Source organism: Pinus tabuliformis, chromosome Q, assembly GCF_031772625.1.
Source record: "Pinus tabuliformis cultivar Carrire ecotype Pingquan chromosome Q, CPIR1, whole genome shotgun sequence".
Classification (NCBI taxonomy): Eukaryota; Viridiplantae; Streptophyta; class Pinopsida; order Pinales; family Pinaceae; genus Pinus; species Pinus tabuliformis.
The window spans coordinates 680,356,926-680,371,202 of NC_142296.1; the positions used below are offsets into that span (position 1 = coordinate 680,356,926).

General features: G+C 37.5%; 1 pseudogene; it reads left to right on the forward strand.

Moving 5' to 3' along the window:
- Positions 1 to 13,288: 13,288 nt before the first annotated feature.
- On the forward strand, positions 13,289 to 14,277 carry LOC149221372 (phosphatidylinositol 4-kinase beta 1 pseudogene; annotated as a pseudogene).

Consider the following 14,277-nt stretch of genomic DNA (forward strand, 5'->3'; position numbering starts at 1 on the left):
TGGTAGAGGAAGATCTACAACACCTAAAGATGGAGCTAGCAACAGCTCAACCTAGCATGCACCCACAGGAGGTGGTGCAAGTGGTAGAGGGACTTTTTCTAGAGGAAGAGGAAGAGAAGTAAGATGTTATAGATGTAACAAACTGGGACACAGAGCCTTTGAGTGCCCAGAGAAAGCAAAAACAAATCAAAGGAATGTTATTGTTGCTCAAGCTGAGGGGGAAGCAACAACAATAGTGACAAAAGAAGAAAATATACCAGAGAGAGGAGAATCCTTGGTAGTTAATAAAGTTTTTCTCAAGCCAGCAAAGGAGATAGTTGAACCATCACAAATAAAGACTTTATTTAGGACAGTGTGTAAAGTTCAAGGGAAATGTTGTCAGATGATCATTGATAGTGGTAGCACTGATAATTTGGTCTCTACAGAAGTGGTGGAGAAATTGAAGCTGAAGATAATGAAACATCCAACACCTTACAAGGTGTCATGGTTACAAAAGGGACATCAACTATTAGTGAATGAACAGTGTGAAGTGGAATTTCAGGTGGGCAAGTATAAAGATAAAATTGTATGTCATGTGATGCCAATGGATGTGTCTCACATATTTCTTGGAAGACCTTGGCAATATGACAGAGGAGCCATGCATGATGGGAAAAAAAACACCTACAAGTTTGGAAAGGATAGTGTCAATCATACGTTGCTGGCTCTACAAGAAGAAGATGTACTAGGAAAGAAAACTGATCAAAAACTCTGTTACTAGGAGGAAAGGAATACTTGAAGCAAATTGAAGAGAATGAGGTAAATTTTGTTGTAATTTGTAAGCCCAAGGTAATAATGACTTCTACTAAAATTTCTGATTTACCCAATGAAATTCAAGAAATGTTGGAGAAATATTGTGATATTATTGTTGATTTTTCCAAATGAGTTGCCACCCATTAGAAGAATTAGCCATCATATAGATTTGATTCCTGGAGCAAGTGTACCTAACAAAGCAGCTTACAGAATGACTCCTACAGAGAATGAAGAGGTTAGGAAGCAGGTGCAAGAATTGCTTGACAAAGGGCTGATGAGACAAAGCTTGAGTCCTTGTGTAGTGACAACAGTGTTGAGTCCAAAGAAAGATGGAGGCTGGAGAATGTGTACAAATTCAAAAGCCATCAATAAAATCACAATCAGGTACAGATTTTCTTTGCCTAGAATTGAAGCTTTAATGGATTACTTTAGTGGAGAAAAGTATTTTTCAAAACTAGATCTTAAAAGTGGGTATCATCAGATAAGGATAAGAGAATGGGATGAGTGGAAAACCACTTTTAAGACAAATGAGGGATTGTATGAGTAGAAAGTAATGCCTTTAGGGTTTTCAAATGCACCAAATATGTTTATGAGACTCATGAATGAAGTTTTTATAGATTTTATTGGTAAATTTGTAATAGTATATTTGGACGATATATTAGTTTACAGCAGGTCGAAGGAGGAGCACATGAGGCATTTGAATTATGTCTTACAAAGGCTATAGCATGAGAAATTATTGTTGAATTTGAAGAAGTGTTCATTCATGAAAGAAGAGCTAGTGTACTTGGGTTTTGTTATTTCTACTGAAGGGCTGAAGATGGATCCAGAGAAGATCAAGGCAAGCATGGAGTGGCCTTCACCTAAAAGTGTTTTTGAGGTAAGAAGTTTTCATGGTCCTGCTAGCTTTTATAGAAAATTTATCAAGAATTTTAGTAAGATAAATGCACCTATTATTGAGACCATAAAGAAGGATAAATAGCCATTTAGATGGATTGCTGAAGCAGAAAAAAATTTCAGTTGTTAAAGAAGAAGATCACTGAAAATCCTATTTTGGTTTTACTTGATTTTAGTAAGCCTTTCCAAGTGAAGTGGGATGCCAGCGGAGAAGCTATTGGAGGTGTATTAAGCCAAGAAGATAGACCTATAGCCTATTTTAGTGAAAAGCTAAATGATTCCAAAAAGAAGTATTCTTCTTATGATAAGGAGTTTTATGCAGTTGTGCAGGCATTAAAGAAATGGAGGCATTATCTAATGTCAAAGGAGTTTATCCTTTACTCAAATAACCATGCACTACAGTATATTATGCAGCAACCAAAGCTTAGCCAGAAACATGCCAAATGGGTAGAATATCTTCAAGGTTTCCATTTTGTTTTGAAGCATATAAATGGCCATTCAAACAAAGTTGCAGATGCCTTAAGTAGGAGGAATGTATTATTTCAAGAGAGTCAAATCCAAGTGCTAGGTTTTGATTTTCTTAAAGAATTGTATGAAACATATCCAGATTTTAAAGAGACATTTGAAGCTTGTAAAAATCCTGTTTTAATGGATAGGAGTAAATGGTTGGATTAATTCTTACAAGATGGACTATTGTTTAAGAAAAATCAGCTGTGCATACCAAACTGTTCAATGAGGGAGAATTTAATCAAAGAAAAACATAGTGGAGGACTTGCAGGACATTTTGGCATAGAGAAGACTTTTGAACAGTTGAACAGATTTTATTTCTGGCTGAAAATTAAATCTGAAGTGGAGAAGTACGTGAAAACTTGCAAAGTCTGTCAATATGCAAAGGGAAGGAGCCAAAACATAGGTTTGTATATCCCATTACCAATTCCAGATAGGCTTTGGGATATGGTAAGTATGGATTTTGTTTTGGGCTTGCCAAAGACTCAAAAAGGTAATGATTCAATTTTTGTTGTAGTGGACAGATTTTCAAAAATGGCACACTTTATTCCATGTTATAAGACTAGTGGTGCTTCTCACATTTCTAATTTGTTTTTTAAGGAGGTTGTAATATTGCATGGATTGCCTAAGAGTATTCTCTCAAATAGGGATTCCAAATTTGTTGGACATTTCTGGAGGACACTATGGAAGAAATTTGGAACTAAATTAAGTTTCAGTTCTGCCTATCATCCACAAACTGATGGATAGACGGAAGTTGTGAATAGAAGTTTGGGCAATCTTTTAAGGAGCCTTACTGCAGAACATCCAAAGCAATGGGATCAAGTGTTGTCACAAGATGAATATGCATATAATGAGTCACCTAACAAGAGTAAAGGATTGATTCCATTCCATATGTCTATGGAATGCATCCAAAAGGAGTATCTGAGTTAAGAAACTTGGGAAAAGAAGAGATGAGAAGTATAGAGGGTGAAGATTTTGCTTCAAAAATGCAAGCGATACATGAACAAGTGAAACAACAGCTGCAGGATAGCAACATCAAGTACAAAAGTAGAGCAAACTTGAGAAGAAGAGAGGTGAACTTTGAAGTTGGAGATCTGGTTTTAGCACATCTCACAAAGGAGAGGTTTCCAAAGAGGGAGTATAACAAATTGAAGTTCAAAAAAATTGGACCATGCAGAGTGTTGAGGAAATTTTCTGCAAATTCCTATGAGATTGAATTACCCCCTGATGTTGGAATATCACCAATTTTTAATGTTGCATACGTATACAAGTATGAAGGTGAAACTACAGATGATACAACACAAGATCAAGAGACCCAAGAGATTGACTAGGTAAAACAGTTACCCACAACAAAGAATTTGCAGCCAGAAAGAATTCTGGACAAGAAGGTGGTTAAGAAAACAAGGGGACAACAATACTTCCAGTATTTGGTAAAATGGAAGGATATGCCAACTGCTGAAGCTACTTGGGTTACAGAAGACATGCTACAGAAACTAGGCAGTTCTGTAGATGAACTCGTGGATAGGAGCACATGAAGAATTTTGTCCTCAAGAGTCTGATGCAGGAGCATGTGACTTGGAGGGAAAATCTTCAAACTTATTCCAAAAATCCAAAAAAATATACAAGCAAAGGAGTGGGGTCCTTTAGCCAGCAATTTCCATGCTTTTCTAGTTTAAGATAGGGAAATAATTAAGAATAAAAACATTCTGTAATAATCGCTTATGGATAAGTGATAATAAGTTTTATGCATGATTGCTTTAAAGCACTCTATGTAAAAGGCATGCTTTTGAATGGGATAAGGACTGAGAGGGCTTATCTATTGTTTATAAAATTAAATAACGGGACGCTCTGGGATAGAGGGCCTGGAAGCATTATCATCTGGAAAAAAACTCTCTCTGTGCATCTGAATTTATGATTCTCTATCAACTGGAATTTGTATGCGCTTATTTACTTTTGAACCCTTGTTAATGGTGATTCGGCTCAATTCTACTTGGTGATATTTGCTTTAAGCTGGTTAACGTGTTTTCCTTTATATCGGCATGCAAGGTTTCCATTATAAGCATTGTTGAGCTTCCAAGCGGAAAACTTTGGTTTACACGGGAAAATCGTGAAATACTTAGCCAAAATAGAGTTTCTGACTTGAAGTTTTATTACATAGAGACTACACCCTCGTCGAGTCTGAAACCTTTATTGCATCGCTGAGTAGGAGTGGAACAGATCTGAACCATTGGAACGTCGAACTCCAATAGCGCGACACTACCAAAGCCGAAATATTATAGGGAGGCTTTAATAACATATCAAGTCTGTGATTATTATCGCTTCGCAAGTTTGGAGTGGAGGAGCCTTGCCTTGGGAGCATTGGAGTCACTGATTGTGACCTCCGATAACACTATGTGTTATTGTGTCAGAGGAGGGAGCTTGGAAGGGCGATTATAGATCGTCGATAATGTTAATTGCGTTCAAATGCATAGTTTGAAATTTAAAGCGCCAATAGTTAATTCTTAAGAGTTAACAATATAGTGATAATTGAAGCGCCGATAGTGTATTTCCATTCCTTTGGAACAAAAGCCTCTCCCTGTGTATCCGATAGTGTTGCTCTGTTCCTTTGGAATGAAAAAGCTGTGAATGTGTTCATTTAGTTTTAAATGCATTATCAATTATTTTAAAGCAACGATAGACTGTCTTTATAATTCCTATGGAATTATAGTCCCGACAGAAGGAAATAGGCATGTGAGATGGTTTGCCCGATAACAGGGGTTGGGTGATAAGAGGAAAACCTCATTAGATAGTCGGTCTAATCTTAGATGACTGATACAGAAAAAGGAATTCAATCATAAATTGAAGAAATAATATCAGGATTCGACCGTTTGTCCATATTGCGAGCACCCAGGCCACCAGTTTCAAACTATGATATCAATATCTATAATTTAACTGTCTTCACTATATCATTACCTTGATACACAAATTTCAATATTTCCTAAGCTTCATGTGCTATGGATGCACTAGTTATCTTGTCGAAAATAGAGTCATCGACTGAGTTTTGTATCCAATATTTGGCTCCGTGTTCTTTCTTTCTGAGTTTAGTAGCTACATTCCTCTAATTATTGGACATTGCCAGCCATGATTTTTTGGTTGGCTCTACATAGGTAGGCGGAAGTGTATCCCAACATCCTTGGGCTTGTAGGAATGTCTTCTAATATGAAATGGTTTCACCAATGAGTTTGATTTGATTGACTATTTCCATGACTCTAGTCATGAACTGATCCACATTTTCTATGTCAGTCATCTTTAGGGTTTCAAACTATGATCTCAATGTCTATAATTTGTTGGTCTAGATTGTCATTAATGTCAATATGGAAATATTCTAGGATACTAAATGATGATATGAAGCCAAGGATAAGAAGAGTAGATCTGTGAAGAAACAGGAGCAAGAAGCCAAGGAGCAAAGAGGTCATTGGAAGCCACGAGAAGCAAAAAGGAACACATCGGCAAAGGTGCATAAACAATGTTAACGGAGGAGTTAACATGAAATATCGGAGAAATATTAGAGGAGTTAACATATCAAAGGATTATTTCAGAATATCAGAGCAGCGAATATTGGAAGTCATAGGAGCTATCAAAGCAGAGAATATCAGAGTAGAGCAGAGCTATTAGAGTAGAGAATATTAGAGTAGAGAAGAGCTATCAGAGTAGTATCGGAAGTTATAGGAGGTCAAAAGAAGATAAGCCACAGGAGCAATGGCTATCGGAAGAGTGGGGGTAGGAGTGTACATTTGTTTTGATCGTGGCTGAAGGCCCACACTAAATCCTAGCCATCAATCTCATTTTCAACCCTCAAGTCACAGTCAACAGCGGGGATTAAGCCTGTTGTTAACCCGTGTGCTAGTTGAAGACCCGTAGGCCGTAGATTTGATGACCTCGTATATCCAATGGATATCGGGTAACAAAATGACGGGACGTTAATCTTAAGAACAGACCCAAACTTTTATAGATCAAGGATTTATAATCCTTATCGGCTCCGTAAAGGTGGTTAAGCGCCGCGCAAGTTCCCCGGCCGATATTGTTGTGAACCATTGGATCCAACGCACCTTGATCAAATGGTGGAGGATCAATGATTGGGTTTGTTGATCAGGTGGATCAACAACCGTCAAATTAAAGATGAGATCAATGGTGGAGAATTAATCCGATAAGACTTGGGACTAAGTGGACCAGATTGAGTTACCAAAGAAGCTTATTAGAATATCGCATCCGTCGCATATCACTAGTCTTGAATAAATGTAATGATGGTAAACAACGATTGTGATTAAGGTGATGATGTGGCAGGTGGGACCACCCATTATATCGTTTTAACTATGTTTATATGTGAATATTGATGATGTTGATATCGGAGGACAGAGTATGTTATGGGCACGACTTATAAAAGACCTCTAGAAGTTGCGATTGCGCTTGATGACATGGATGCGGGACCTCCTTGGGTAATCGAAGGAATAGAGGAAGCTGAAGAGAAAATGACAAAGAAGGAAGCTGAATGTCAAGCGACACTATTGTGTGGGTTAATATTTGAAATGCTTGAACTTGTGATGATTTAAAAATAGGATTAGTACAAATCGTAAAAGAGTTGAACAATTCAGTGAAGAGAAATAAGGTTTGATTTGCCATCATTTGAAGGGAGTAATAGACTACACGAATACTGAATTATTTATGAGTATGATCCTTGGAAGTAAGAGATCGTGACACTAAGAAAAGTGAGAAGCAATCACTCTTGAAGCACTTACCGCGATAGATAGAACAACGGGTTGAAACAGAGAATTGTTTTTTGTGTGCAGATAGTCAGGCGTCTCGGGCATCTATCATAGAAGAGGTAATGGTTCACAACTTGTAAACTGGAAGAAACAGAGGTAAGCTGTAGGTCCAGCAGGACAGAAGAAAGCAGGAGGATAGAATTAAGTCATAGGTCCTGCCGGGTTGGGAGCAGAGAATAACTATCAAACATATCTATACAATATACAGTAGAGGGTTGGAGCCCTTGGGGTTGGTGCCTCAGAATTGGAAGGATTAGTGTCCTTGGAGTTGGTGCTCCCAAATCCAAGGTTGGTGCCTTGACAAGACAGGGTTGGTTCCCTGGAGGTTGGAGCCTCACAAAAAGTCCAATTTGGTGCTTGGAAATAGATTGAAGCTTTATATATATTGTACCTGATTCATCGTAAAGATTATATTAATAAAAGAATGTATTCCTATTGTTCATTTTGTGTTCTAAATGTAAATGATTTAACTGGTAAAAAGGACAATTGAAAAGAAATAATGATTCACCCCCCCTCTTAGTATTTCCAACAATTGGTATCAGTGCTGACTTCTTCATATCAGCCTAGCAACTAGAAGAAGGATTCTTAGTCATGATGAGAAATCAAGAAGTGTCAGGAAGACCTCCTATGTTCGATGGCACAAATTTTGGTTTTTGGAAAAAAAGAATGACCTACTACTTAATGTCCCTTGGACCTAAAGTTTGGCATTAGGTTTTAAATGAGTACACAGCTCCTTCCACTCTTCCAACAGATCAAGATGAAAGGAAAGCTTAGATTGTAGATGCAAAAACCTTAAACTCCATCACTAGTGGAATCATTGATTCTGAATTTACAAAAGTCATGAATTGTAACTCGGCCAAAGAAGTATGCGATAAGTTAATTAGTCTGAAAAATGATGATGAAGAAGATATTGCATCATACTTTCTCGGAGTAGCTGAAGTGGTAAACTCTCTTAAAGGATTGGAAGAAAACATTGAAGAAAGCACTATTGTTCAAAAGGTCTTAAGATCTCTCCCAGACAGATTTGACTCCAAAGTAAGTGTTATAGAAGAAATTAAGGATCTAGATACTCTCCAGATGGATGAACTTCATGGAATCCTCATTGCCTATGAGATGAGAAAAGGATGCCCAAGTTCCAAAGGTGCAACATTCAAGGCCTCAAAATCAAAAATGGGGAAAGAATGTAATACCATTAGTGATGACTACGATGTTGAATCCAAATTGGCGCAATTTGTACAAAGACTAAAGAAAGGATCTAAGCTAATAGGTAAGTACCCTCTTATTTGTTTCAAATGTGGAAAAATAGGTCATTATGCTGCAAAATTTCCTCATAAGCATGATAGTGATGGTGAGGAAAATTTTAAAAGGATGGTATATGAAAAGAAAGGGTTCAATAAGAAGAATTTCTTCTCTAAGCAAGATGATTCTCATGAAGATGAATTTGTAGTCATCAAAAAGAAATCAACTAATCAATTCCCTCACCGCAAAGGAGGTAATGAAGAATCAGATGAAGAAAATGACCATGCTGGAAGCCAAGAAGTATTATTCATGGCATTCACAAATGATGACAATTCAGGGCTAGTAGGAAATGTAGATGAATTGTTAATGAGTGTCATTGAAGAAAATGAGAAATTACGAAATAAAATCATCTCTCTCAAGGTAGAAAATGAGGAAACAAAAAGAAGGGAAGACCTCTTGAAAAATAAGCTAAATGAAAAAGAAGAAGTTTTTGAAGAACGTGAAGCTGAAATAGTATCTTTGAGGAAGGAATTGGAGCAAGTCAAAAAGGGTTGGGAAAGCTCTCAAATACTTGACACTATCCTAAATAATAAAAAACCTCAACATGACAAATATAGGATAGGTTTTAAAGGAGAATCATCAAGTACTAATAATAATGAGAAAATCTATGCCGACGTATTTTCCAGCAACCCAAAAGAAGAAAGATTATTTCATCAAAGGCCCATCTCAAATCCAAAGAATGAAGAGAGAGTAACTCCAAGGAAGAATGTTGATTCAAATCATGGCTATTACAACAGGTACAAAAAGTTTTTTCATCAAAGGCCCATCTCAAATCCAAAGAATGAAGAGAGAGTAACTCCAAGGAAGAATGTTGATTCAAGTCATGGCTATTACAATAGGTACAAAACTGTCTTTTTTGGGCATTGTTTTTATTATAAAAATTTTGGTCATCAGGCTAGACATTGCATGGCCCGTAAGAATGAAACACCAAAATTGAAGGATCAAACAAACAAACCATATGGTTCCAAAGGGCAAGCACAAATCAAGACCTACAACTCTTTTGATCTCTTGGCCAAATTTGATCCGATGTGCTCATTATTTAATGATAACGGACATAATGAACAAAATTGCCCCCTCAAAAATAGAAAAGCAAAAAATGAGAATCCCAACACGGATAAATGTGGCCTAGCTTTATGTGCTCACTGTGATGAAAATCATTGGTTTGTGGATAGTGGGTGCTCCAGACACATGACAGGGGACAAAAGGAAGTTTGTCTCATTGAACCAAAAGGAAGGAAATGTATCCTTTGGAAGTGGATCTGCCAAAATTGCTGGAAAAGGAACTATTACCCTTATTAATGGAAAAGGAAAGGCTCAAAATGCTTTACTAGTAAACGAGCTCAAACACAATATCATGAGTGTTAGCCAAATCTGTGATTAAGGACATAATGTTGTCTTTAGCACTAAATATTGTGAAATAAGGAACTCTTCCTCAGGGTAACTTGTGGCGAAAGGGGTTAGAACACCAGAAAACATCTACATTCTGAAGAAAATTCAAGAAGATAAATGTTACTTAAGTCAAATAGATGAAAGTTGGCTATGGCACGAGAAACTTGGACATACAAGCTTCAATAACTTGATCAATATCAGCAAGATTAATGCAGTACGAGACATCCCAAAGTTATTCAAGCCAAATACAGGAGTATGTGGTCCATCTCAACATGGAAAGAAAACTAGAACAAGCCACAAGACCAAGGAGTTTTCTACATCAAAGCCTTTGGAGATCATCCATGCTGATTTATGTGGACCAACTAAAACTCTGACACTCTAAGGAGAATGGTACTTTGCTTTATTTGTTGATTACTATACTAGAATGATGTGGGTATATTTCATAAAATATAAATCCGAAGCATTTGAGTGTTTTAAGAATCTTAAAGCTCTTGTAGAAAATGAACAAGACTCTAAGATTAAATGTCTCAGAATAGATAGAGGGGGAGAATTCACATCAAAATAATTTGATGAATTCTGTAAAGTACATGGAATCAAAAGAGAACTCTCTGCTGCCAGAGCACCCAAGAAAAATGGGGTAGTTGAAAGAAGAAACCAATTAGTTCAAGAAATGGCAAGAACAATGTTAATAGCAACTAACTTGCAGCCATAATTCTTGAGAGAAGCAGTTGGGACAGATTTATATACCTTGAATCGAACTCAACTAAGACCAAATAATGAGAAGAATCCTTATGAATTATGGAAAGGAATACCTTCTTTAGTAAAATACTTCAAGATTTTTGGAAGCAAGTGCTTCATAAAAATCAATGATGGCTCACCAGGAAAATTTGATTCTCAGGTTGACGAAGGGATATTCCTTGGATATTCTACAAGGAGCAAAGCCTACAAGTGCTACAATAATCGACTACGGAAAACAGTGGAAAGCATTGATGTGAATATTGATGAATACCTTCCAGAAAAAGAAATTGAAGAACATGAAGTTGACCCTCTCATTGAAGAAGAACCTGAAAAAGAAGAAAAAGATCAAGAAAAACACAAGGAAAAAGAACCATCTCAAACCCCTTCAAAGATGAAGTTTCTCCAAAAACATCAACCAGAAGAGAAGATTATTGGTAATATAGATGAAGGGATGCAAACCCGAAGAAGCATGACAAGTACACCAAAGAAAAATGATGTTGCTCTTATATCCATGATAGAACCAGAAACATTTACTCAAGCAAGTAAGGATCCTCATTGGGTAAAATCCATGGAAGAAGAAATGTCTCAAATCTTGAAGAATGAGACATGGGAGCCGGTACCTCGTCCAAAGGATAAAAATATAATTGGAACGAAGTGGGTGTTAAAAAACAAAATGAATAAAGATGGACAAATCATCAGAGATAAGGCAAGGCTTATTTGTAAAGGCTATTCACAAATTGAAGGAATTGACTTTGAAGAAACCTTTGCACCAGTAGCTCTTGTGGAAGCTATCAGGATGTTCTTGGCATTTTCTCACTCAAAAGGATTTAAAATCTATCAAATGGATGTAAAATCAGAATTTCTGAATGGGGAACTCAAGGAAGAAGTCTACATGGAGCAACTAGAAGGGTTTAATCTAGCAGAAGGAAAAGACTTTGTTTGTAAGTTGAAAAAGGAATTATATGGGTTGAAACAAGCTCCTAGATCTTGGTACGCAAGATTGGATCACTATCTACAACAACAAGGCTTCAAGAAGGGGGCGGCAGGAAGTAATCTCTACATAAAGATGGATGAGGATAAGTTACTAGTCACACTTGTCTATGTTGATGATCTGATTTTTGCTAGTAATAATGATTAGATGAGCCATGAGTTTGCTCAAAATATGTCAAAATAGTTCAAGATGTCGATGATAGGAGAGTTATCTTACTTCCTTGGACTACAAGTATCTCAAACCACGACAGGCATGTTCATATCTCAAGCCAAATATCTTAAAGACATGCTTAAACGATATGGAATGGAAGACTGTGCACCCATGAGAACACCTATGACCACAGAGTGCAAATTAAGAAAAGATGATGACTCCCCTCTGGTAGATGCAACTCATTACAGGTCAACAATTGGAGCCCTTCTATACTTAACTGCTACGAGACCTGACATAATGCAAGTAGTAGGAGTGGTGGTGTTATCACTCAAGAATTCTAATTTCAAAACCGCTCACATTAGTTTGATGGTAAAAAATTCAGTGCTAGTCTAGCTTTGAGTTTTTGTTTGCCTTAGAGTCTAAGTCTAAGGAGTCCACTATGCATCCTCATTCTTCACTGGTCTCATAATTTACACAATTTCCATGTGTCAACTTTGTTCAAAGGTTATTATGTGCTACAAAGCTCTTTAGGCAATTTCGTAGCGCATAAGTCAGTTTTAAGTGTTTTCGCAGCGCAACATGTTTCTGGTGATTTCGTAGCGAAACACGGTCTAAGTGATTTTGTGCTGATCCATAACAAATCTCACCCCAGCTGTCATATTTTCTGCAAGAAGTTTACGAGGATAGCATGTGCAAGGTCTTACAAGTTGGTCTTGACGTGTGTTCTGTAGCCTTCAAATGAGGGCTGGTGGCCTGACAAATGCTGCGGTGATATCATCCTTGCTAGAACCGATTAAGTGACAGGGAAAGTGTTGTGAAGCGGCCTGATGAAATTTATTATAAAGACCCTTTATTAAAGCCTTATATATTTTATGATATAACTCATGAAAGAGAATCTCATAGAGGTGGCTTTGTTTCATATCGGAATATTCATGAAGCACAATTTGCCCTGTAGTTGTATGAACATCTTCAGAAATTTGTGAAGTCTGCGGGCATTAAGGTTTCTGTTGACATTATCACACCATACAAACTACAGCTGAAATGTTTGCGGCAGAAGTTCGAAAGTGTTCTTAACAATGAAGAGGGAAAAGGATTATATATTAACACTATAGTTGCTTTCAGGGTCAAGAACGAGATGTAATCACCATGTCTTGTGTCCGAGCTTCTAGCCATGGTGTAGGTTTTGTTGCTGATATTCGTCGGATGAATGTGGTTTTGACAAGAGCTCGCAGAGGACTTTTGGGTTATAAGTAATGCCGCAGCACTGAAACAGTCAAATAACTGGTCAATGTTAACCGATGATGCAAAAGTAATTTTATAGGGCATTGCTTCAAAAAGACTTGGAGGTTGTGAATGCTGGAGGAGAGCGTAAGCGCCTTTTGAATATAGCCATGCAATTGATCACCAATGCGGACAAAATGGTTCCAAAACTGATAGACCGTGCTTCCAGAGTTCTTATTTTTTTTCACAGATGACAAAACTGTTGAACATTTAGGGGGATTATTGTATGTTCCGTGGATATCAGTATTGTTGAATGGTTGGGAATACTTCAGGAGAAGATCGTGATGCTTTCATAGATTCTTTCAATCAAGAAAGGAGTAAAAAGTTTGTTTTCTTGCTTTCAACTAGAGCTGGAGGCCTTGGTATTAACCTTGCCACAACAGATGTGGTCATTTTGTATGACAGTGACTGGAATCCACAAGTTGATCTACAAGCCCAGGATCGTGCACATGGAATTGGACAGAAGAAAGAAGTTCAATTTTTTCCGCTTTTGTACAGAGTACACTAAAAAGGAAAGGATCAGAAAGGCTTCTATCTATGGGAAATTACCTGGCTGGGATCTCCGCTCTATTATTGTGAAAAGTGGTGATGATTGCAGGCAGGAGCATCTTGCTGTGCGGCTTATTTCTCATTTCTATGATATTTTCCAGGAGGCAGGGCTACCGCTTTGGTTGCGTCCTTATGAAGTTCTTGTTACTTCTTCGTATACTGCTTTGATCGAAACGATTCCAGACACAGCATCATTACATGCTATTAAAAGCAGGCATCCAAACATCACAAGCTTGCGGGAGCTCTTTACAGACAAATACAAGGAAAACTCACCTTCTTTCAAGCTTGCTCAGAGAAACTTTGTTGAGAGCATGGCTGGATATTCCATATTGTGCTACCTACTTCAGGTGAAAGATCGACATAATGGAAACTTGTTGATGGATGAGGAAGGACATATCATACATATTGATTTTGGTTTTATGCTATCCAATTCTCCTGGTGGTGTGAATTTTGAAAGTGCTCCCTTCAAAGTTGACTCGAGAACTTCTAGAGGTAATGGATTCTGATGCAGAGGGTAGTCCGAGCGAGTTCTTCGACTATTTCAAAGTCCTATGCATTCAGGGATTTTTGACATGTAGAAAACATGCAGAACGGATCATATTACTGGTTGAAATGTTGCAGGACTCTGGTTTCCCATGTTTTAAAGGTGGACCAAAAACAATACAAAATTTGCGAAAGCGCTTTCATTTAAGTTTGACAGAAGAGCAATGTGTTTCTTTGGTTCTATCTCTCATCAGCAGCAGTTTAGATGCTTGGCGATCAAGGCAGTATGATTATTACCAACGTGTGTTGAATGGTATCTTGTGAGAATTTATATTGCTCGGGCGCATTTCATTCTCAGGTTTCTGTTTTCCGTTAGTCATCTTTGTTGAGGAGCTTTTGCTTCACC